The sequence below is a fragment of the Pogonomyrmex barbatus genome, unplaced genomic scaffold (assembly GCF_055798465.1).
Source record: "Pogonomyrmex barbatus isolate J1 unplaced genomic scaffold, ASM5579846v1 scaffold2, whole genome shotgun sequence".
Lineage (NCBI taxonomy): Eukaryota > Metazoa > Arthropoda > Insecta > Hymenoptera > Formicidae > Pogonomyrmex > Pogonomyrmex barbatus.
The window spans coordinates 13,820,131-13,839,085 of NW_028297116.1; the positions used below are offsets into that span (position 1 = coordinate 13,820,131).

At 30.6% G+C, this 18,955-nt stretch overlaps 1 protein-coding gene across 7 annotated transcripts in view; it reads right to left on the reverse strand.

Annotated features, from left to right (window-relative positions):
- The window catches only part of LOC105430534 (prolactin-releasing peptide receptor), a 63,914-nt gene that overhangs the window by 3,901 nt on the left and 41,058 nt on the right, over nt 1–18,955 (reverse strand). The window contains exons 3-4 of one of the 7 annotated variants that reach the window (XR_016139047.1): nt 12,709–12,934; nt 10,213–12,586 (exon numbers count right to left, since the gene is read on the reverse strand). The exons of 5 other annotated variants lie outside the window; for them this stretch is intronic. The gene's annotated coding sequence lies outside the window, so the exon portion shown is untranslated. Of the gene's footprint in view, nt 1–10,212; nt 12,935–18,955 lie in introns of those variants that run through there. One more of the 7 variants, XM_089076043.1, reaches the window with a different exon arrangement.

Sequence of the window (18,955 nt, forward strand, 5' to 3'; positions counted from 1 at the left end):
CAACCGATTGGTTAAATTTCCGTCGAAACATGCCAACCGTAGGGAGTTCATAGGACTTGTGTGGAAAAATTTGATTGCCGCAGAACTGCATCGGGTACTGAAATATGACTTCCTGGTGTGGTCGTACGTGGTTAATTCCGTACCACTATTTCGAGAGAGTATATGCGCTCGATTCTAGAGTAAAGCGATAAAATATCGGTTCCGTTAGAGCTCTGTTTTTCACGCCGAGCAGTGTCATCGATAAATTAAAGTTCGCTTTTAACGAGATTTTACGCGATGTCGTCGACGACTAATTGCAGTCCGCAATTAAACGCTTTCCGCGAGATATGAGATACGCCGACTGACATTCTTCATTAAGCAATGCGCATATCCGTGCCGGTTATTATTTAAAAATATTTATTTTTTTTTTTAATATTTTAAACATTTGTTCAAAATTAAATTGTATATTGCTTTCATGCGTTTCTTTTTGCCATCATTTTTCTATCGGTTTTCTTGCCCGATGATATCGCGATTTCTTCGTGTTTAAAGCGAATCCGAAGACTTTATGATACAGAATAAGTATGTAATATTGCATCTGGGATCCCTGCTCGTAATATACACTTTGTAGAGCTCGCAAAGTAAATTGCAGTGTGAATCCAAAAAATTTCGCAAAGCATCGCAAGAACGAGAATTTCTGCAAAGAGTCTCTAGTGTGTCATAAATATTTATGAATTCTCTAGTTTCGTGTATTTATATTTAAAGACACCGTAATAGCATATTAATTAGATACATACTGTGTGAAGCTGTAATTTAACAAATGTATTAGGATATAATATAGTTTAAGCCGAGCATAACTAAAATTAGAATTAAATTATAAGAAAATTAGTGAGATTTAATAATGAGGTTCTATACAATTTTAATTATATGCATCTACAATAATACGCAATTTTCGATTTAATTTAACTGATATTTTTCGGCAATTTATTTTGAGACATTAACTTGATTAATTAAACGTGATTAAATGTACGTGTGTTTAATTAAAAGGTATTCCGATTAACTGATTATCATTATCTCTTTCATATTTTCTCTTTTTGCTTGTCTATCTGACCACTAATAGAAATTTTTTAAATTAAATTTTTAATCAAATTCATTTTTAATGTTTATTTTTGAGAAAATATTTCACCATGATTTTATACACGTGATAATTTTGTCTATTAATATATATTCTAATAAATATCAATTTTTAACCATTTCTGATATAATAGATAGAAATTAAATTAAAAATATCAAATGTTATCAATTTCGGAAACATTTGGTAAATTCTCAAATATTTGAATATTGTATCTTTTGTATTTTTATATGTTTTATATTTCTTATGACTATAAATATTACAGACGCGCGCTACGCGCGCATTTTCTTTTGTAAAATTATATATTTTTCAATTAAATATAAAATTCTAATAAAATTTTATCCATTTATGTCGCAATGTATATTATATCAATTTCGCATTATGAACAATTTCATGTAGCATGACATGAAGAAAATGATTGATATAATACATGACATAATTATATTATTTTAATATTTAATTAGTCATAAAATACTTAAAAAAAGATATGAAATAAAATATTTTCACACAACTTATAATCTTCTTATCCACGATAACAGTTACGACACATATGTGACAGATATATAAATTGTTAAAATGCGTTATGTTCATAATGATAACCATTTACAAAGTCAGCGTAATGAGAAAATCAATCGGCATCGTGGAAAAGTTAATACCTCAATACATTTGAATATCAATTTAATTATATGTCTTTTTTACAAGCAAACATTACTTTTTATTATATTTATTTTTGACATTACGATGTTACTTTTTAGTGCTTTATGTATATTTCTAATTATATTTCTAATTCGACAAAACTTTCTTCAAAATTTTAGAATTCACATGATTTTGTATATTTTCAATGTACAATAAATAACAATAGAAAAACAAACGAAATGCGATGAAGGCAGGAAAATACGATAACGGACAACCCGGATCAATCGGTTGGAAAGACATGCTAGTATCTAAAGAAACAATGTTTGTGGGGGTTACGAAAATGGATATCATAATATAAACCACCCATTCTTGTCGGTAAGAATATACGAGCTCTTTATCTTGGTACTATCGGTTTCGTTCCATTACCCAGTACATCAAACTTATTATTTCTACCATACCCTTTCTCCCAGAAAAACCAAGCATTTTCATTCATTTTTCAATATCATAATAATGAAATTATATTGAAATGTAAAAAGAAAATAGTGAAAAAAGATCATCAGATGTATATATTATTATTTTTAATATGTTAAATTTTTTGTTGAATTGTTTTTGCATCCTTTTTTAAATTTGCATGAAAGGTGAAATGCTCTATATATATATATATATATATATATATATATATATATATATATATTTATTAAAAAAAAAAGATTGCTTTTTTAATTAAAATATAAATTTCAAAATAGTTTTCCCAAATGATAGAAACACATATTATTAGAAAAAGGCGATACTTAATAAATATTGATTAAGATTGTTTAACAATATAAAATAATATAAAATAATTTTGATTATTTAAAAATAAAATATGAGTATCATCATTTTTTTAAAACAACTCAAATATTTGATTTTCTTTTTCTCATTATCGTCGTACTAAAGAAAGAAATGATCCTGAATCAAACTAAATATTATTCGAAAACCACAATATTTATAGACCATAAAAGCGATCTGGAGGTACAATAAAGAAGAGACGTTGATATTTTATAACGGCGTGATGCGGTCGCAACACTTGTATGAATAGCGTGAATACCGACATTAACGTGGCACAGCGATGAGACAAAAACTATATAGTCTCGACAAACTTTATTAATATATCTAAAGGAATGTCGAGCGCCTGAATCTCCGCTCCTTTCATATGCAAATAATCCGGCATCTCGAAAACTATCATGTCGCATGATGTATGAAAACGGTACTAATCATTATTTTTACAAAGATTTATGTAAAGTATAACTATTAATTAATTTTGACGTTTTATAATCAAAAATACTGATACAGATCGTTTCTTCTATCTTATTTTAATTTTTTTTTTACACAAACTGTGAATATACAATCTATCTCGGATGTTTTATCTCTGTTTATGTTTTAGTAGATTGCTCATTCGAGTTTCTGACGCTTTTTCATTAAAGGACAGGCAACAACATAAAATTCAAGGATATCGGCTCGCATAAGAAAATTAAATCTTAAAGTATGCGAAGTGATTTTATAAGAGAAAAGTCATATTATTTCTATTATAATACACATACACGCACACACACGCACACACACATTCATCAGTCATTCATTATACCTTGTTAGAATAGATTGATGTTATTATTTTCGTGATATCTCTTTTAAATTAAATTAAATTATTAAATTTGAATAATGTGATGAATAATTGGTGAAATTAATTTGACCACAAATAGTGGTTGACTGCGTAAACAAATAATAATTTCTAGTCTGTTATTAATGCAAACAATATTTTTTTATAAATAATGACATCTTTCGCAGATTATTTGGACAATCGTAATAACTTTTTGAAACAAAAATGTCAATATATATGCATGCGTACGGAGAAATATTTCATTAACAACTGACTGTGTCGAACATATTGTTTATTACGATAAAATCGAGGCCGAGCTTTTTCCTCTCATGGGACTCGACACTTTCGAAGGCTTTGACTATATGCAAACGAGCATTTCTCTGTGCTTTTCCGACATGGTCAGCGCGATGTCGATTGCAACGCGGCAACGAGAAATATCCATCAGCTTTTTTTATTTATACAAATTTTTCTCTCTCACCGCGCGACAAAAGAACGCACGGACGGATAAAAACGAGACGGATAATCGTACGACATCTCATCAGCGTTTCAAGAGTCCGTCGTCGTCAGACGACGGTTCGAATGCCCGAGAGAATGGAGATCTCCCGGGCACTCCCCTCGGAATACAGAATGGCGCGCGTATCGCGGTGCGCCATTTGTGTCAGTGGTGGTGAGATCCATCCGCTACTCCTACCTTAGAGAGAAAAGAAAAAAAAAGTTCCGAGCTCCTTTCCCGAGTAATGAAAACTCAAGCGAAGATTTGGAAGTGGAAGGCACACGCGCCCCCGCTGACTTCCATGGCGAGTTTTTCAAAATTGCGTTATCCCGAGAGTTTTGTCTTAAAATTACGTTATCCCGAGAGTTTTATCTCGGGGACTGTCGTCACGCGGACCCGGATCACATATGCCGAGTATCGAGCGGATCCGTTGTTGAGAATATCTTCTCTTATCACGGATCCGCGTCGCGTATCGCGCGAATTGTCACGTATACGCCTCCCATGTATATTTCGCCGCCCGTCGAATAGAATCTGGAGATTGTTACATGGTATATTAGGGGGAAGGAGCGAGGGGGAAGGGGGAGGGGGGGGGGGGAGGAGGAGGAGGAAAGTTACGCCCGGAGTGAGCAAACTCCGTAATACTGTTCTGCAAATAATGTCGCGCTACGACTATCGTAGAACGGAAGAACACAAGGCTGATAACGCAATGGGAAAGCAGAATGGAACGAAATATGTAATTTGAAGCCCGTTTTCGACGATCCGCGCGCATAATGTCTGTGACAGTATTATGCGGAAGTAGAAAGTAGATTCTCCAACTCAGAATTCACGATTTTGCGATGCGCGCCATGGGTGTCGCTATGTGTTATATATTCATTACATTCTGTGTTTTGCATATAGACATATAGACATTTTGCATATAGACATTTTGCATATAGACATATTTCTTGTTGTTTCAAGATTTTTTTGTAATTTGTAATGTACGTTCGTAAAATCACAAATAGTATATTTTGCGTGCGACGCAAGTTTTAGTCGTTCGAGCTCATACAACACAAATGATATCGGTTGCATTGTTTTGTTGCTATTGTATTTACGTACTGTAAATCGCATATGTGAGAGTTACGTTTGCATATGCATTATCTTAACGTTGTGTATTCACCGTAGTTCCTCGAGATAACAACAGCATTGCAGCAGAAAACGCCTTTTCATAATAATAGTATCTATATTATATCTACGTTACGTGCTGCAAATTCGATTACCTAACGGAACGACCGGAGGAGAAACTTATGGAATTTATAGAGACGATATACGTAACGTGTAAACTCTCATAGAGAGAGAAAATGAATAACTATATTGTGTGTTCATATTTTGCAACAGAGTGTAGGAAGCGTAAAAGCATTTTATTGTTTCTTTATAGCTTAATTAAACTAATATGAAAGATGCTTTGTTAATAAAATACAGAAAATACAGAGAATTTTTATTATTTTTGAAAATGCAATATATCAAAAATATTTTAGAAAAAAAATTAGAAAACTTAAAAAAATAAAAAAAATGATATCAGAGTTATTATCAGAGATATCTATTAAAATGGCAAGGTAAATTAAATATTGAAGATGTAAATCAAGATAAAAATTGCCTCTTTAAAATAATATTTCAAAATTAATAAAACTGCAAAATTAATGTTTAGAAAATATGTATAAAATACGCGAACGAGTATTTTTAATTATATAATTTACTGGAAAGATTTATAAAATCGATCTCAAAAAAATCGTGTTTGAACTAATATTATAATTCATCAGTATATAAAAATTCCTCTGTTATTAATTCCTTCTGTAATAAATTGAAATAGTTGGATTTTTTTAAATAGTTTTAATCCTTTTTAAAGAAATTTATTTATTTTGTTTCTCATCGACTCCCTTTGACCAAGTCCCTTTGTCTGCATCAATTAACTGATTTTCATGAAATATATAAACGGTTGCTCTCGTTAGTATTTCGTGCCTAGATGTACTTGTAGCATAGTAGACTTGTCGTAAGCTGATTGCCAGATTTGTGCTTTCGTGATTTCGCAATTATCCTCCCTTCAAGCGAATTGCGGAAGCTCATCGGCTGGACGCGGAAATGGCTGTTCGCTAATCCATGAAATTCCTTTATGCGTGGCCCGATCGTTTCCGTTCCGGAGGACGCAGAATCGGATGTAGATGGGACATGGCGATGAAGTTCATTGAAATTGCGTGCGAGACGAATGGCGTTGGATTACAAGAGATAGTTCGAGCGGAAGGCATTAAATCGCTTCGTGATCACTGACACGATATATACTGAATAATACCTTGCATTCGTCACTCTTGTTTAATTCATCTCGAACATCTTGACGTTAACACCGAAAGTTAGTTTCTTGTCGTTTATAAATTAAGCTCTGTTTTCGACCTTTTTGTTTCGACTTTTTTAAAAGAAATTATTCGGTCGCTTGATTCCATTCAGTTGCATTATTGTTTGAGTCAAGCATAATATGACATATTATATAAGATAATATTTTCATATTAAACTTAATTTTATTAAACTAATAAGTGCACAGTATCTCTGAGCATGTTCGACATTGGAAAGGATTAAGCTCGCTTGCCAATAATTTGTCATCAGTAAGCAGTATTGATTACTCTAATTTGACGTGACCATCCTAAGGACCTTAATCCATTGATAAAAATGTATGGAGGATGCCTCGGATCAACGACTGGCTTTCTCTTATGGTTAATTCTATGAGATCAGCAGATCGTACAACAGCTAACCTTAGTTAAAAGTAACAAAATTATCCGCATTCGCAGTATCTTGGTATCGCAATATCTTGGTATACGATTTATTTTTAATAAAGTTTATTAAAAATTCCATAAAATATATCCAGTAAAGTAAAGTAAACTTGAGCAATTTCCGGGGCGATTTACGAATTAAAAATTCGAGTACTTTACGAAATAAATCAATTTATCTATCAATTTATTTTAAATTTATCTCCCCGCATTTTCAAATATTTACACTTTCAGAAATAAATTCTCTGCGATAGATTTCCATTTCGTCTTTCATAACGCGATATTCATAAAATGTGATATGACTTCAAAGCTAAACAATATCGATAAGACAATATCTTATTGGAAATCGTTTCGTCTGAATAGATTATATTGTACAGTCGATGACTCTGTCTCCTTCTTAACGATCCTAGCTGTTTTTTTTTTCCGCGAGACGGGCGATATCTTCGTCGATTCCGCCGCTATTGAGCGGGTTCGGTCGGGTTCCGTCGTTGATTTCACAGGTTGCCGGATGCGTTTTCACTAGATAGAGCTACACTACAGCTCGAACATTACAAAGCGATTGATAACGGACGCACGAAATGACAGTAGCCTATTGAAAAGCTGTTGTGCAAGCTGCGACTCGAAACGTCATAAAAGGAGCCTCTCGTTCTCTCGCATGCGCCTTCAATTACATAAGTCTCCGTGATGTAACGCGTTGAAGGAATAATCAATAGCGGAGTAATCAATAAACGTATTGCGTATCGGCCGGCCGGGCATTAAAGAGAGAGAGAGAAAAAAAAATCGGGAGATTGGAGCAGATGAGGAAGAGCAGAAGGTTCAATCAAACGAGAACAACGGGACGGGAAAAATGCCGATAATTAGGATAATTAGGAGTAATTTAGGAGTAAAATGTGACTCTAACTTTTTCAAATTGAAGGAAGCTAAAATTGCATATTCTCGTTAAAATAATAATAGGTAAAAGATGTTTAAGTATCATTCATTCTGAGATAATTTGACGTATAAGAGAAAAATTATCCCTTTAAAAAATATTCTTCACACAATCTTGTCTTTAAAATCTGTTAATATGTTGAACAAAACTATATTTTTTTTTTTTTTCTAAAAATGTTCATAAAATTATTTCAAAAAACAAAAAAAACATCGAGTGTGTAGGTTCTTTTTTTATTCACTGTAATAGTATTGTAACGAACTTACTGTACGGCTATCGTACGTCGTAACGAACCATAATTTTAATAAAAATTTCGACCGCTCGAAATTAATATCGATTTCCTCGAAAGTCCAGCGTATTTCCCAATGTTCAGAAAACAACTTAATTGCATATTTAATCTCGCTTTGCGCGGCAAAAGCTAACAAACACTCTCGCAGCGTACGCATGCATGCACGCAGGCAAGTGTACTCGTCGAAACGTCGAACCCTTTGATGACCGAAACGAGCGATCCGATGCTGTAAACAATTTAAACTTCATTTACTTAAAAATTTCATCAACTACCCTACGCCATCGCGATATTTTTTTTTTTTTATTCACGTTTCGTTATATTTTTTTATCGGGAAATAAAAGATCGTCGAAATTCATTTAGCAACCCGACCGAGAGAGTACTCCGATACTCCGGTAAATTGTTTATGGCAAAACTTAGTTCTCATCACTTTAATGAGAACTCAATTACTATGAACTATCCGAAATCGTTAAATAACTATGTAACACTCGAGCAATTTAAAGATGATGCGAGCAATCCCTAGCTTGCTGACTGGCTGGTGTTAATATCAGAAACGAGCATTAGATGCTTGAGAAAAGCATCAAACTCGGCTTGTATAAACCGGGCCATAAATATAGCCAGAAGATTCCACGTTTTTCTATTCGTATCTGTCTGATTCCTCGTATACGTGTTTGTGCACGTATGCAATCTGCATTAGGAAGATGAAAGTAACGGAGACTGAAATAGTACATGGAACAACTCGGTCGAAACTTTAGACAAACTCGTGAGTGCAAAATTGTGTGTGTAAGGTCTAGGTTTATCTCTCAATGTCGCTCAAAAGTAATTTAGCAAATAGCGTTTATTAGATTTTTAAAATTTAAATTCACTTGGAAAGTAAACATGCGTTATCCGTATTTATTTTATTATTTTTATAATATACTTTGTGGAAAAAGTAAGAATTGTAAAATATAATATTCAAATCGTAATTATTGTTTCGAGTATTTAAATGATTAATTATACATTCATATTTTAACTATGCTGTGTGTCATCCATCATCACGCAGTAATTTTTTCGATTATTAATTAGGCGATCTAAAATTTGTCACAAACTTAAGACAAATCTATTGTTGAGATAAATTTATAATTCCCATTCAAATTTCAGAACTAGAATATAACTTATAATCTTATTCTGAATTTTTTGGCACAAATTATAGATTATCTAAAACGAACTTTTAATTAAATTTTTGTATTGAATTCTCATAATAATTACAGATCTAAAAAGAATTTAAAGTCACATAAAAAGTGATTCCTAATCGAAACTTTTATTACATTTAGTGTTATTAAACCTCGCGCCCATCGATACATTTTTTTATCAAATAGACAATAGTCAAATAGACAGATTAATCAATTTTCGAAATCGTATTAAGTAAAAGAATCCTTCGAGAAATCCTTGAAATCGACGTGTGAAGAGCCGGTTGCTTATCAAATTCGGCGAGGCGTAATGACGGTTTGATTTCGGTATTTTCGGATTTTCTTCGCGGCAATATTCGTTGATGCTGGACGAAATACAAGTGCCAGAGGCTGAGTGGCTAAACCCTCAGCCGCGGGGGCCGATAACCAGATGATAACCGGCTCTTACCCGTTAAATCCATTAACGCCGCTAGCGATTAATCGGTTTCCGTGGCGCCGTGCTGACGGCGAGCTGTTCAAATTTGCAGTGGAGGGTCGCGATTGACCGAATCAGTCAATGTTTGTACAGCCCGAAAATTCTCAGTATTTCAATCATCTATCAAATCTTTGATAGACAGTCAATTTGTCTTTTCTGAAAGTGTGAAGTATGAATACATTCATTATAAATTAAGGAAAATCGAGAGTTAAAAAAGGGGATCACAGCTTTAATTTTACAATTATTATTTTATTAGTTATTATTTTATTTTCATCATTAAATCCGAATTTCAATAATTAATGAAAAAGACAATTATACGGATAAGACATTAAAAATATTATAAATAAATCGTATTTAATCAATTTGTACCAATTTGTAAAAAGTTCTCACATGATATTGTATCAAATAAAATAATTGTATTCAGTAAATGATTTATACGATATATTTTTTATAATTAATATGTTTTTAATATCGTATTTCACAAGTGTCTTCTATCTTTCTCTCCAATTTATTTATTATTAATAACATAAATAATGCCAATTGAAGGCTATTAAGAGTCAACATAAGTGCACATATAAGTTTGTTTAACAAACATTTACAACTTGCAATATTGATAGAGAGATTTATCGGATCATATTTGAGCTATTTTCAACGATCGAATATGTTATTAGTTACGTCTATTTTTATGTGTCATGTGTCCTTTAGTTAGGATATTTACAGCCTCCCAAATAAACAGATAAGTTATCCAACATAGTTGCAATCAAGTGCAAGGAATCCAAAAAGAATTTGTGAATTAGCTATAATGATATAGAATATTCTTACAAAAAATTTATATTGGATATGAATTCGTTATGTCTTTGGAGGCATATAATAATGTACGTTCTTAATTTATATATTATTTAAAATAGAACTGTAAGCACACATATGATCTAAGACATTCGTATTTGTTTATAAATTAAATTATAAATGAAGACTGTCTTTCTGTCATTTGATATGTAATATTTCAGAAATAAGGTATTTATTGAAGGATTCCTTAACATCTAAAACTTCAATACTTTTCCAATCAAATTCATAATTAAATTGAATTCTATGATCAGTAATTACAGGGCTTACTAGACTTACTATGCTGATTTTCAATAGCCTTCAATTTACATTATCTATTTTCTTTTTTTTTTTATTTTTGAAAGTTCCTGATCGTAAATCTTGTCATTATTTTGTTATTAATATACTCTATTTCATAAAATATACTTATAATTTTATAAAATCTACGTATATTAATCGCGTGTTATATGTTATTCTGTTTCATCCTTTTGTCGTGTTGCGCATAGAAATGGGAGGCACGCGTAACCGAATATACAACTGTAACAGGTAACTTATTCCGATTCCATCAAGCATTCATATAACACGTTCTTGGATACCAAGGTGCAAGCTCGGTCAAAGTCACATACAGGTCGAATGTGACGCTTACAAAGCCTCGCTGAGCGAGACAGCACAGCGATACAGTTAGAGCGAAACAGCATAACAAGCAACAGTAACACACACATACACACACACACACACACACACACACACACACACACACACACGCACGCACGCACGCACGCACGCACGCACGCACGCATGCGCGCGCGCGCACATTACATATAATTTTTTCTTTATATTATAAATTTGAATATAAAAATCAAAAAGATATCAAAAAGATCTTTCATATTTGTACAAAATAAAATTATTTAGAAATAATATATACTCGTACATTTCTCTGGTTATAACTGTTATGTATAACTGTATACTCTGGTTATAACTACTATTGTAAAAGAAACATTTCCCGCGCAATTTTACGTCGTGAATTATTCATTGCAATATGAAAAGTTAAGTACAACAAAAGTGTAGAATTCCTATTGAATTGGTCAAATATCGGAAATTTTGTTTTATAATAAATATTCAAATGTATTAAATAAAATGAAGGGAAACAGAGTTAATACAAGGAAACACAGGGGAGCGTCCATTTTAGGATATTGTAGCAAAACATGCTTAATGAAGGATAAGGGAATTATGAAATAGTGAATATTGCATCCCATTTTATAAGCAATCTTTCTAACATCTTTTTGTTTTTTTTTAATTTATTTCAATTAAATATTTTATATGATTAAATATTATTATCAAAAGGCTAACATTATTTAGGTTTGAAATAAAACAATTTAGTTATCTTTTTTTGCAACTGCTTTTTTTATAATAAAAAATAATATCGCATGTTTAATTTACAAAATAAATGAGGACTATAATTTTACAAAACATTACATTACAAACATTATATTTTAAAAATTAAATTTTACGTAATGTTAGTATATATATATATATATATATATATATGTATATAAATTTTATATGTATAAAAATTATGGAGTATAATTGGATAAAAAGAACTCATTATGCTGTATGCGTAGTAATTACAATAATCGTTTGGCAAACATAAAGATAATATTACCTTGTTAAATTGATGGTTTTAATTTGTGTTTATTATCATAAAATAATTTCTCATAATTTCACATATGTGTTTGCAATACAAATATAAAATTGACATACTTTCCTTTATTACTTCAATACTATTTTATAAATGTAATATGTACATATTTAATATTCATGAAAGATCTGTCTTTGTTATTTATAAATTATTAAAGAACGAGCTTGGCACAGTAGATCAAATAAGAAGGGAAGATACGTCATGGCGGGGTCCGATCATGAACCAGTCGTGAAAATTCGCAATTATTATTTTTGCAAAAAATACCACCTCAATCAGAAATCGAACCCCTGGATCTCCTGCTTACCGGGGAGACATCTTATCCTTTTGACTACAGAGGCATATAATGATATTTATCTCAATAACGTGTTTAGAACAACATGTTAAACAATCCAATGTTATACATGTATACATATATTACAATATACATATATATATATACATGTATATTCTCCCCTCCGAATGATTCCAGAACGATGATGATCTCTCATTCCATGGATGTAGCGATGACACCCTCCAATGCCACTGGCAAATATACAATAATCCTCCTGGTGCGAGCCCCCGAAAAAATATATTTATATTTTATATATATATATATATATATATATATATATATATACAAATTATATATATAATCGATAGAGAAAGTCACATGCGAGAAATAACTTACGAATTAATCAAAAATAAAAATTGTCCAGCGATATTTTCTTCTTCTACTTTTATATAGGCTCCTGTTTTACCTCACTTCATATGCCTGTGATGCGCATGTCATACACAGGCATATGGGACCTACTTTTTAACGCCGATTCCAAATTTTTTTAAGAGTTCTGTGGGCAAGAAATCTCGTGGTTTGCCAGACACGAAAATATTTTGGTCCTGCCGAGATCTGTAACATACTAGACCAATGCGCTGTCTATTATCTCACGCTCGCTCTCGACTTTGATATTTTTACACTCGTAAAACTTTTTTTTTATTCTAAATATTTTTGGAACAAACTTGATCTATAGTATAAACTTTATAGTTGCATTATTTATTTTACTGCTATAAAAAACGAAATATATAGTAATATTATATCTATTTTGTACAATCTTTAGTTATACAAGATTAAGATTATTATTTTTTTAACTTATAATAATCTGCATTCTTTAAATTACAATTAATTTTAATTAATTTAGGTTGATAATGAATGTCTATGTGATGGAAAATCTACCGAGAATGATATTGCCACGGTGATATATGGTTTAGTATGGCGCGATAAATCGTACGTCGTTAGTTTCGAACGAAGCGCCGAAGAATCCAATTTTCTTTCTTGGCATATTTCCTTTTTGACTCAGTTATTATATCGAAAGCTACTTACGTGTTACAATAGGTATAAGACTCACTGTATAAGAACTTCGTTTTATACGAAGTGTCTCGTGAGATATATTATCATAATAATGTAATATTTTCTTCATTAAATTTCGAAACGTTTTCATCGACAAACATTGGATTGGGCGTCATTTCCAAATGAATATCTTGATAATTAAATCTCAAGACAATTTCAACTTCTAGCAGAAAAATAGCCTTTAATTGCACAAGAAAATAGGGGTATTCTGTATAGTGAGCGCTGCCTCATTAAGAAAGCGCAAAAGTAATTATCGCGGAATATAAATCGAAATGTCGAGGTAAAATTCCTTTGCCACTTTGTCGGGCAATAAAGAAGCGAATGCGAGATGGGTTATTGTACGAGAAATGGAAACTTTGGTAATTACTTTGATATTTACTATGATAATTCGCTATTCATGCAGATAATATTGATATTGATTATCCACCGTTTGTGTGCTGTTACGCATGAATTTTTAAGGAATATATCTTTTAATGTTAAATATTCAAAGAAAAGAATATGCTTCTTTTCTTTATCTTAAAAGACGAACAAATAATAACAATAAATACAAATAATAACAATAAATACGATAAATAAAATAGAAAAAAAGGAAAAGAGAAAAGACAAAGAAAGGAAAGAGAGAAGGATAGTCTGTCCTATGAAACAATGAAGTTCTTTACTAAGTTCTATAATCTCTCTTGTAATCTCTTTAAGAAGTTAATTCTGATAAGCCAATTCCGGATTAGAATTAGTCAAGTGACAGATTAGATTATGAATTTTACAATAATCTGCACATGAGCATTTATTAATACACTCTATAATTTTGATCAATGAAGAATTTTATTTATGAAAATATAAAATTTTATTCTTTTTCTATTTCTGAGAAGGAAAAACTTATTTCCAAGTTAAATCTTGGCAATTTGAATTTTCAATTAGCTTAAGGAACTTTCCATATTTAAGTGAATAATTTAGTTTATTGAATTACTCAAGGCTTAACCAAATAAAAAAGTTCTCTACTTTTATTTATAATTTTAGAAATATTGAAGCTTTTACATTTCAGTTAAAACAAATATTAATTACAATATAATTGTGAAAATTACGTTAAAATAAAAGACATTAATTTTATACAGATTTAGATTTGAACATCTCTTTGAACATCGCGTATCTTTCTTGTTTGAAATTTTCGTTGAATGAATCATGAGGGAATAGTTGGAATCGATCGATAACGCCAGAATGCTCGACGCGTTTCGCACTCAGCCAACCATGTGTCTTTCATTCAGCTCTTTCATCATCGCTAGATATTTAAAAAGTGATATCATCACGTTTTTTTTTTTTTTTTTTGTAGTGACAGCTCAATTTCTGTCAGCACGCCGTTTTATTTCACCGCGATATAATTGTTAAACTATATATATATATATATATATATATATATATATATATATATAGTTTCGCTCGTGTTACAAAACGGTACATATCTCGGGAAGAAAAAGAAAGCAAATTGAATTACCTTATTATTGATGATTGATTTTGAACCATTAACTCTTGTATTAATATTCTAATATAATTTATCACTTTTTCAAGGCGGATTTAAACGAGTATTTAAATTATGTGTTATATTATTTACAATGTTATAATCGAAATTAAGAATTCTGTGATTATTTTTTATAATTTATTTGCTTCAAAAAATATAATGTTTAAATTAAATTTTTTAATGATACTTTACGCATTATTCTTATTCTATTTCCGATATAACTTATTAGATTCAAACTTCTTTCTTTCTCTCTCTCTCTCTCTCTCTCTCTCTCTCTCCCCCCCCCCCCCCAATAAAGTCTCGGGAATACGTCATGTACCTAATTATTCCTTCTATCCTATAGCATTTTGTCTTCCACCCTCGATGATCACTATCATTAATTTGCATCAACGAACTCCCTTATTTAGCCTTGGAAGACTTCATGTAAGGGTGTCGAAAGTCTTTACCCTGCGACATAGTATTTCGGGATTATACGTGGGAGAAATGTTTTCTAAGAAATTAAACGATGTACAGGATAATGAAATTAGAATCTAATTAAGAATATAAAAGTAATGGCAGATCGCTATGTCAAACATTCGTGAAAGCAGTTTATCAAATCAAATCTTGCAGCAGTTTTAACGTAACGCCATTGCGATATTAGTCAAACGGATTTCAGTAGAACTGCCAAGGACATTGGCTGTGCCAATTCCCACAGTACTGCGAATGGCGCATTCAATTTGGTCAGACCAAAGTCCTCTGTGGTTTCTTGTACTTGCCAAACCTGTCTGTAACCGCTTAACCGTGCACAAGTCTCAGTTAGAATTCGCTCCTCGATTAAACAAAGCGAAATTCGTCGTTATCTCATCTCATTTTACATTACACATAATTTGTAAAACTTGTGTATAATTTCATATGTAACTTATATGTAAAATATTTTAACTATTGTACAAAACTCTACTATAAAATTCCATTCCTTATATTCATTCTAATTCATAAAATTGTACTCTAAAATCATTCGAGTATGATATATTAAAGTAAAAAAAGTAGATCAATTTTAAATTTAAATTTGTGTAAGAATTTGTGATTCCCACATACTGCAGTTTTAGGCATTATATTTTTTAATTATCGCTATTATAAATTATTAAAAGTAATACTGCAACCTGTAATTTTTCTTTGATGCATTTCTATAAAGTTAACATATTTAGAAAAATTAACTATTTGATTTTTCTAAATTTTTCTACGATGCATTTCTATAGAGTTTATATTTAAAAATTAACTATCATACTACTCTTTTTAATTTCGTGTCATTTTCATTTTATTACTTGGGAGGTTAATAAATTTTGTGCGCGTTATCGTACTAGTCGAAGCAAGGATGTTCCGTCATTTAGGATGGCTCAACATCTCACAATTCGAAACATCCATGCATCGTCTTATTGAATATTTTGCAGCGCAACGAACGTATCGATCGAATTTGTGTTATAAATTATCGAGCCTCGCGAAATTAAATACCACTCACATATTTCTTGTGAATAACACCACGCGATAGATAGGAAATCTGGCAAGCATCCGTACAAGTGGTGGCGGTCGCAATCAGTTTTTGGCGTCTATAAGAGCTACATTCGTAAGCTGCTTGTAAAAGATAAGAGAAATACGAAAGATAGAAACAACGATATTCGTGTCACGGCCATTAATGTCATTTAGCAAATGTGTCTCTGGAATATCTCGACGGACAATATATCGGCTCGATAATCCTTTGTTTAACTTTCTCAACTTTCTCCCTTGTTTAACTTTCTTCTGGAGGATATCGTAGCGGACGTTAATGTATAGTACACTGTTGGAAAAAAAAATGTGTTGAATTTAACATAAATCGCATGTCCCAAACGGTCCACTCAAAATTTTGTGTTAATTTAACATAATATGGATGTGTTAAATAGTAACACCGACACTATGTTAATATTTCAACAAAAAAGAAATGTACTCTTGATCTTAATTTGAAGTTAATTGTGTGTTACAATTAACATAATTTTTATGATAAAATAATATGTCGAGACGCGTCAAAATTCAAGACTATGCCGAAACCACACAAAGAATAATAACAAGTCATCCCCACTCCTGTTATAGAGTAAAACCAATATTTTTTTTGTGTAAATTTTAACATATCGAATAAATACGTACGAATTGTGTTATTTTAACACATTTCTTAAATCATTTTAATAATTTTACATTTTATATTTGTTAAGATCAGTTAACGTAGTAGACATGTGTTAAATTTACATATAAATATGGTAGGTTATTTAACACAAAAATTTTAACAAGGACCGATTTTAACACAAATACAAATGTTTTTTACTGTGTACTATAAATATTTAAAAATCGCTTTTTAATTTCGCTTGTAGGAAATCGTATCTGGCCCACGTATTTCGTGCCGTGCATTTATACGATACGAGATATTTGAAATTTTCCTTGACTATAAACGATAACAAGAGCGATTAGAATAGCTCTGAAGACAGGTGTAATTACTTGCGAGTTTCAATATGCATGTGCTACAAAGACTTTGCTTGATATTCCGCGTAATTAAATTTCAACGAATTCCGTAAAAGGTTGACTGCATCCGAGGCAAGCAATTATAATTTTACGCTTCGTACGAAATTCATTATGACTTATTCGAAAATATTATTTTTAACATACAAAGGAAAGAGAAGTAAAACATGCGGAATATTCTAAAAAGTCTGCAAAATTATGAAAAAAAAAAAAAAACATTATTCAATTTTGTTTTCATAACATTTTTATACTTCATGTTATTTTCTTTTTATTATCTTTGTTCTCGACGAAACTTGAATTTTGAAGATCAATACTCGAAGATCTAAGAGAATTTCTATTCATATTTATTGGTGTGTTCGAAATTCTACTGTTGCTTTTCAATCGAGCGAAAAATAGCTGGAATGGAAGAAACAAAATTATAGATCGACACCTCGATACAATCGACTAAAGTCAACTCTAAAGCTACATTTTTCCACGTCGAGGAAATTTAATGCTGTAAAAAATATCGATACTTCAATGTTATATCATATATAAAGAAATCTCTCGTTGTCTGTTTTTGATGAATGGAAAAATTATTAGTTTGACACATAATTGTATTTTTGTAATCCAAAGTTTTTCATTAATGAAAAAGACATAACAAAAGCAACAATTAATTGTACTTTTTGTTTCTTGTCATTTTATCTTGTATCTGTGCTTTGAATTAATGTAATAAAAGGTGATGAAATTATATTTATTTGAAAGTTTAATTTTTATATGATCAATTATACACATTCAATACACATTTGTCTTTTATATATACATATATCTTAAGTATATTTATAGTTAAATTAATGACGCACGAAAACGTGGAATAATATATATATTTTATAAAATATATATATTTATCGCTTTTACAAGTTTAGAAAATAATTTAGTGTAATATATTTTATACCTTTTACTATTTTTTAATATTTAAAATAATAAAATATCACATAATTTATGTATTATTTTATATATATATATATATATATATTAATTGTTACTAAAAGCTGCGTTCAAAATATTTTTTGCAAAATAAATTATTTAATTTTGTAAACCTGATACTCAATAATCAATTTTCAATAATTGTGTTTTCTAATTAATTTTTTAATAAATAAATATATATATATATATATATATATATATTTATTTATTTATTTATTTATTTATTAAAAAATTAATTAGAAAACACAATTATTAAAAATTGATTATTGAGTATCAGGTTTACAAAATTAAACAATTTATTTTGTAACAAATATTTTGAACGCAGCTTTCAGTAACAATTAATTAAAAGGAATACACTTACTACAACAAAGCTCCGTATAAATACTCTTAATAAACCACTTAAATGCATTAGTTCTTTTCAATTATATCTTTTTGCGGAAAACTGTTTGTGACTATGGAGCATCACGAAAGCGTATCCAATCTATTTAATGAAATCCAACACGAGAATGCGCAAGAGGTAATATTGACAAATTGAGCAAA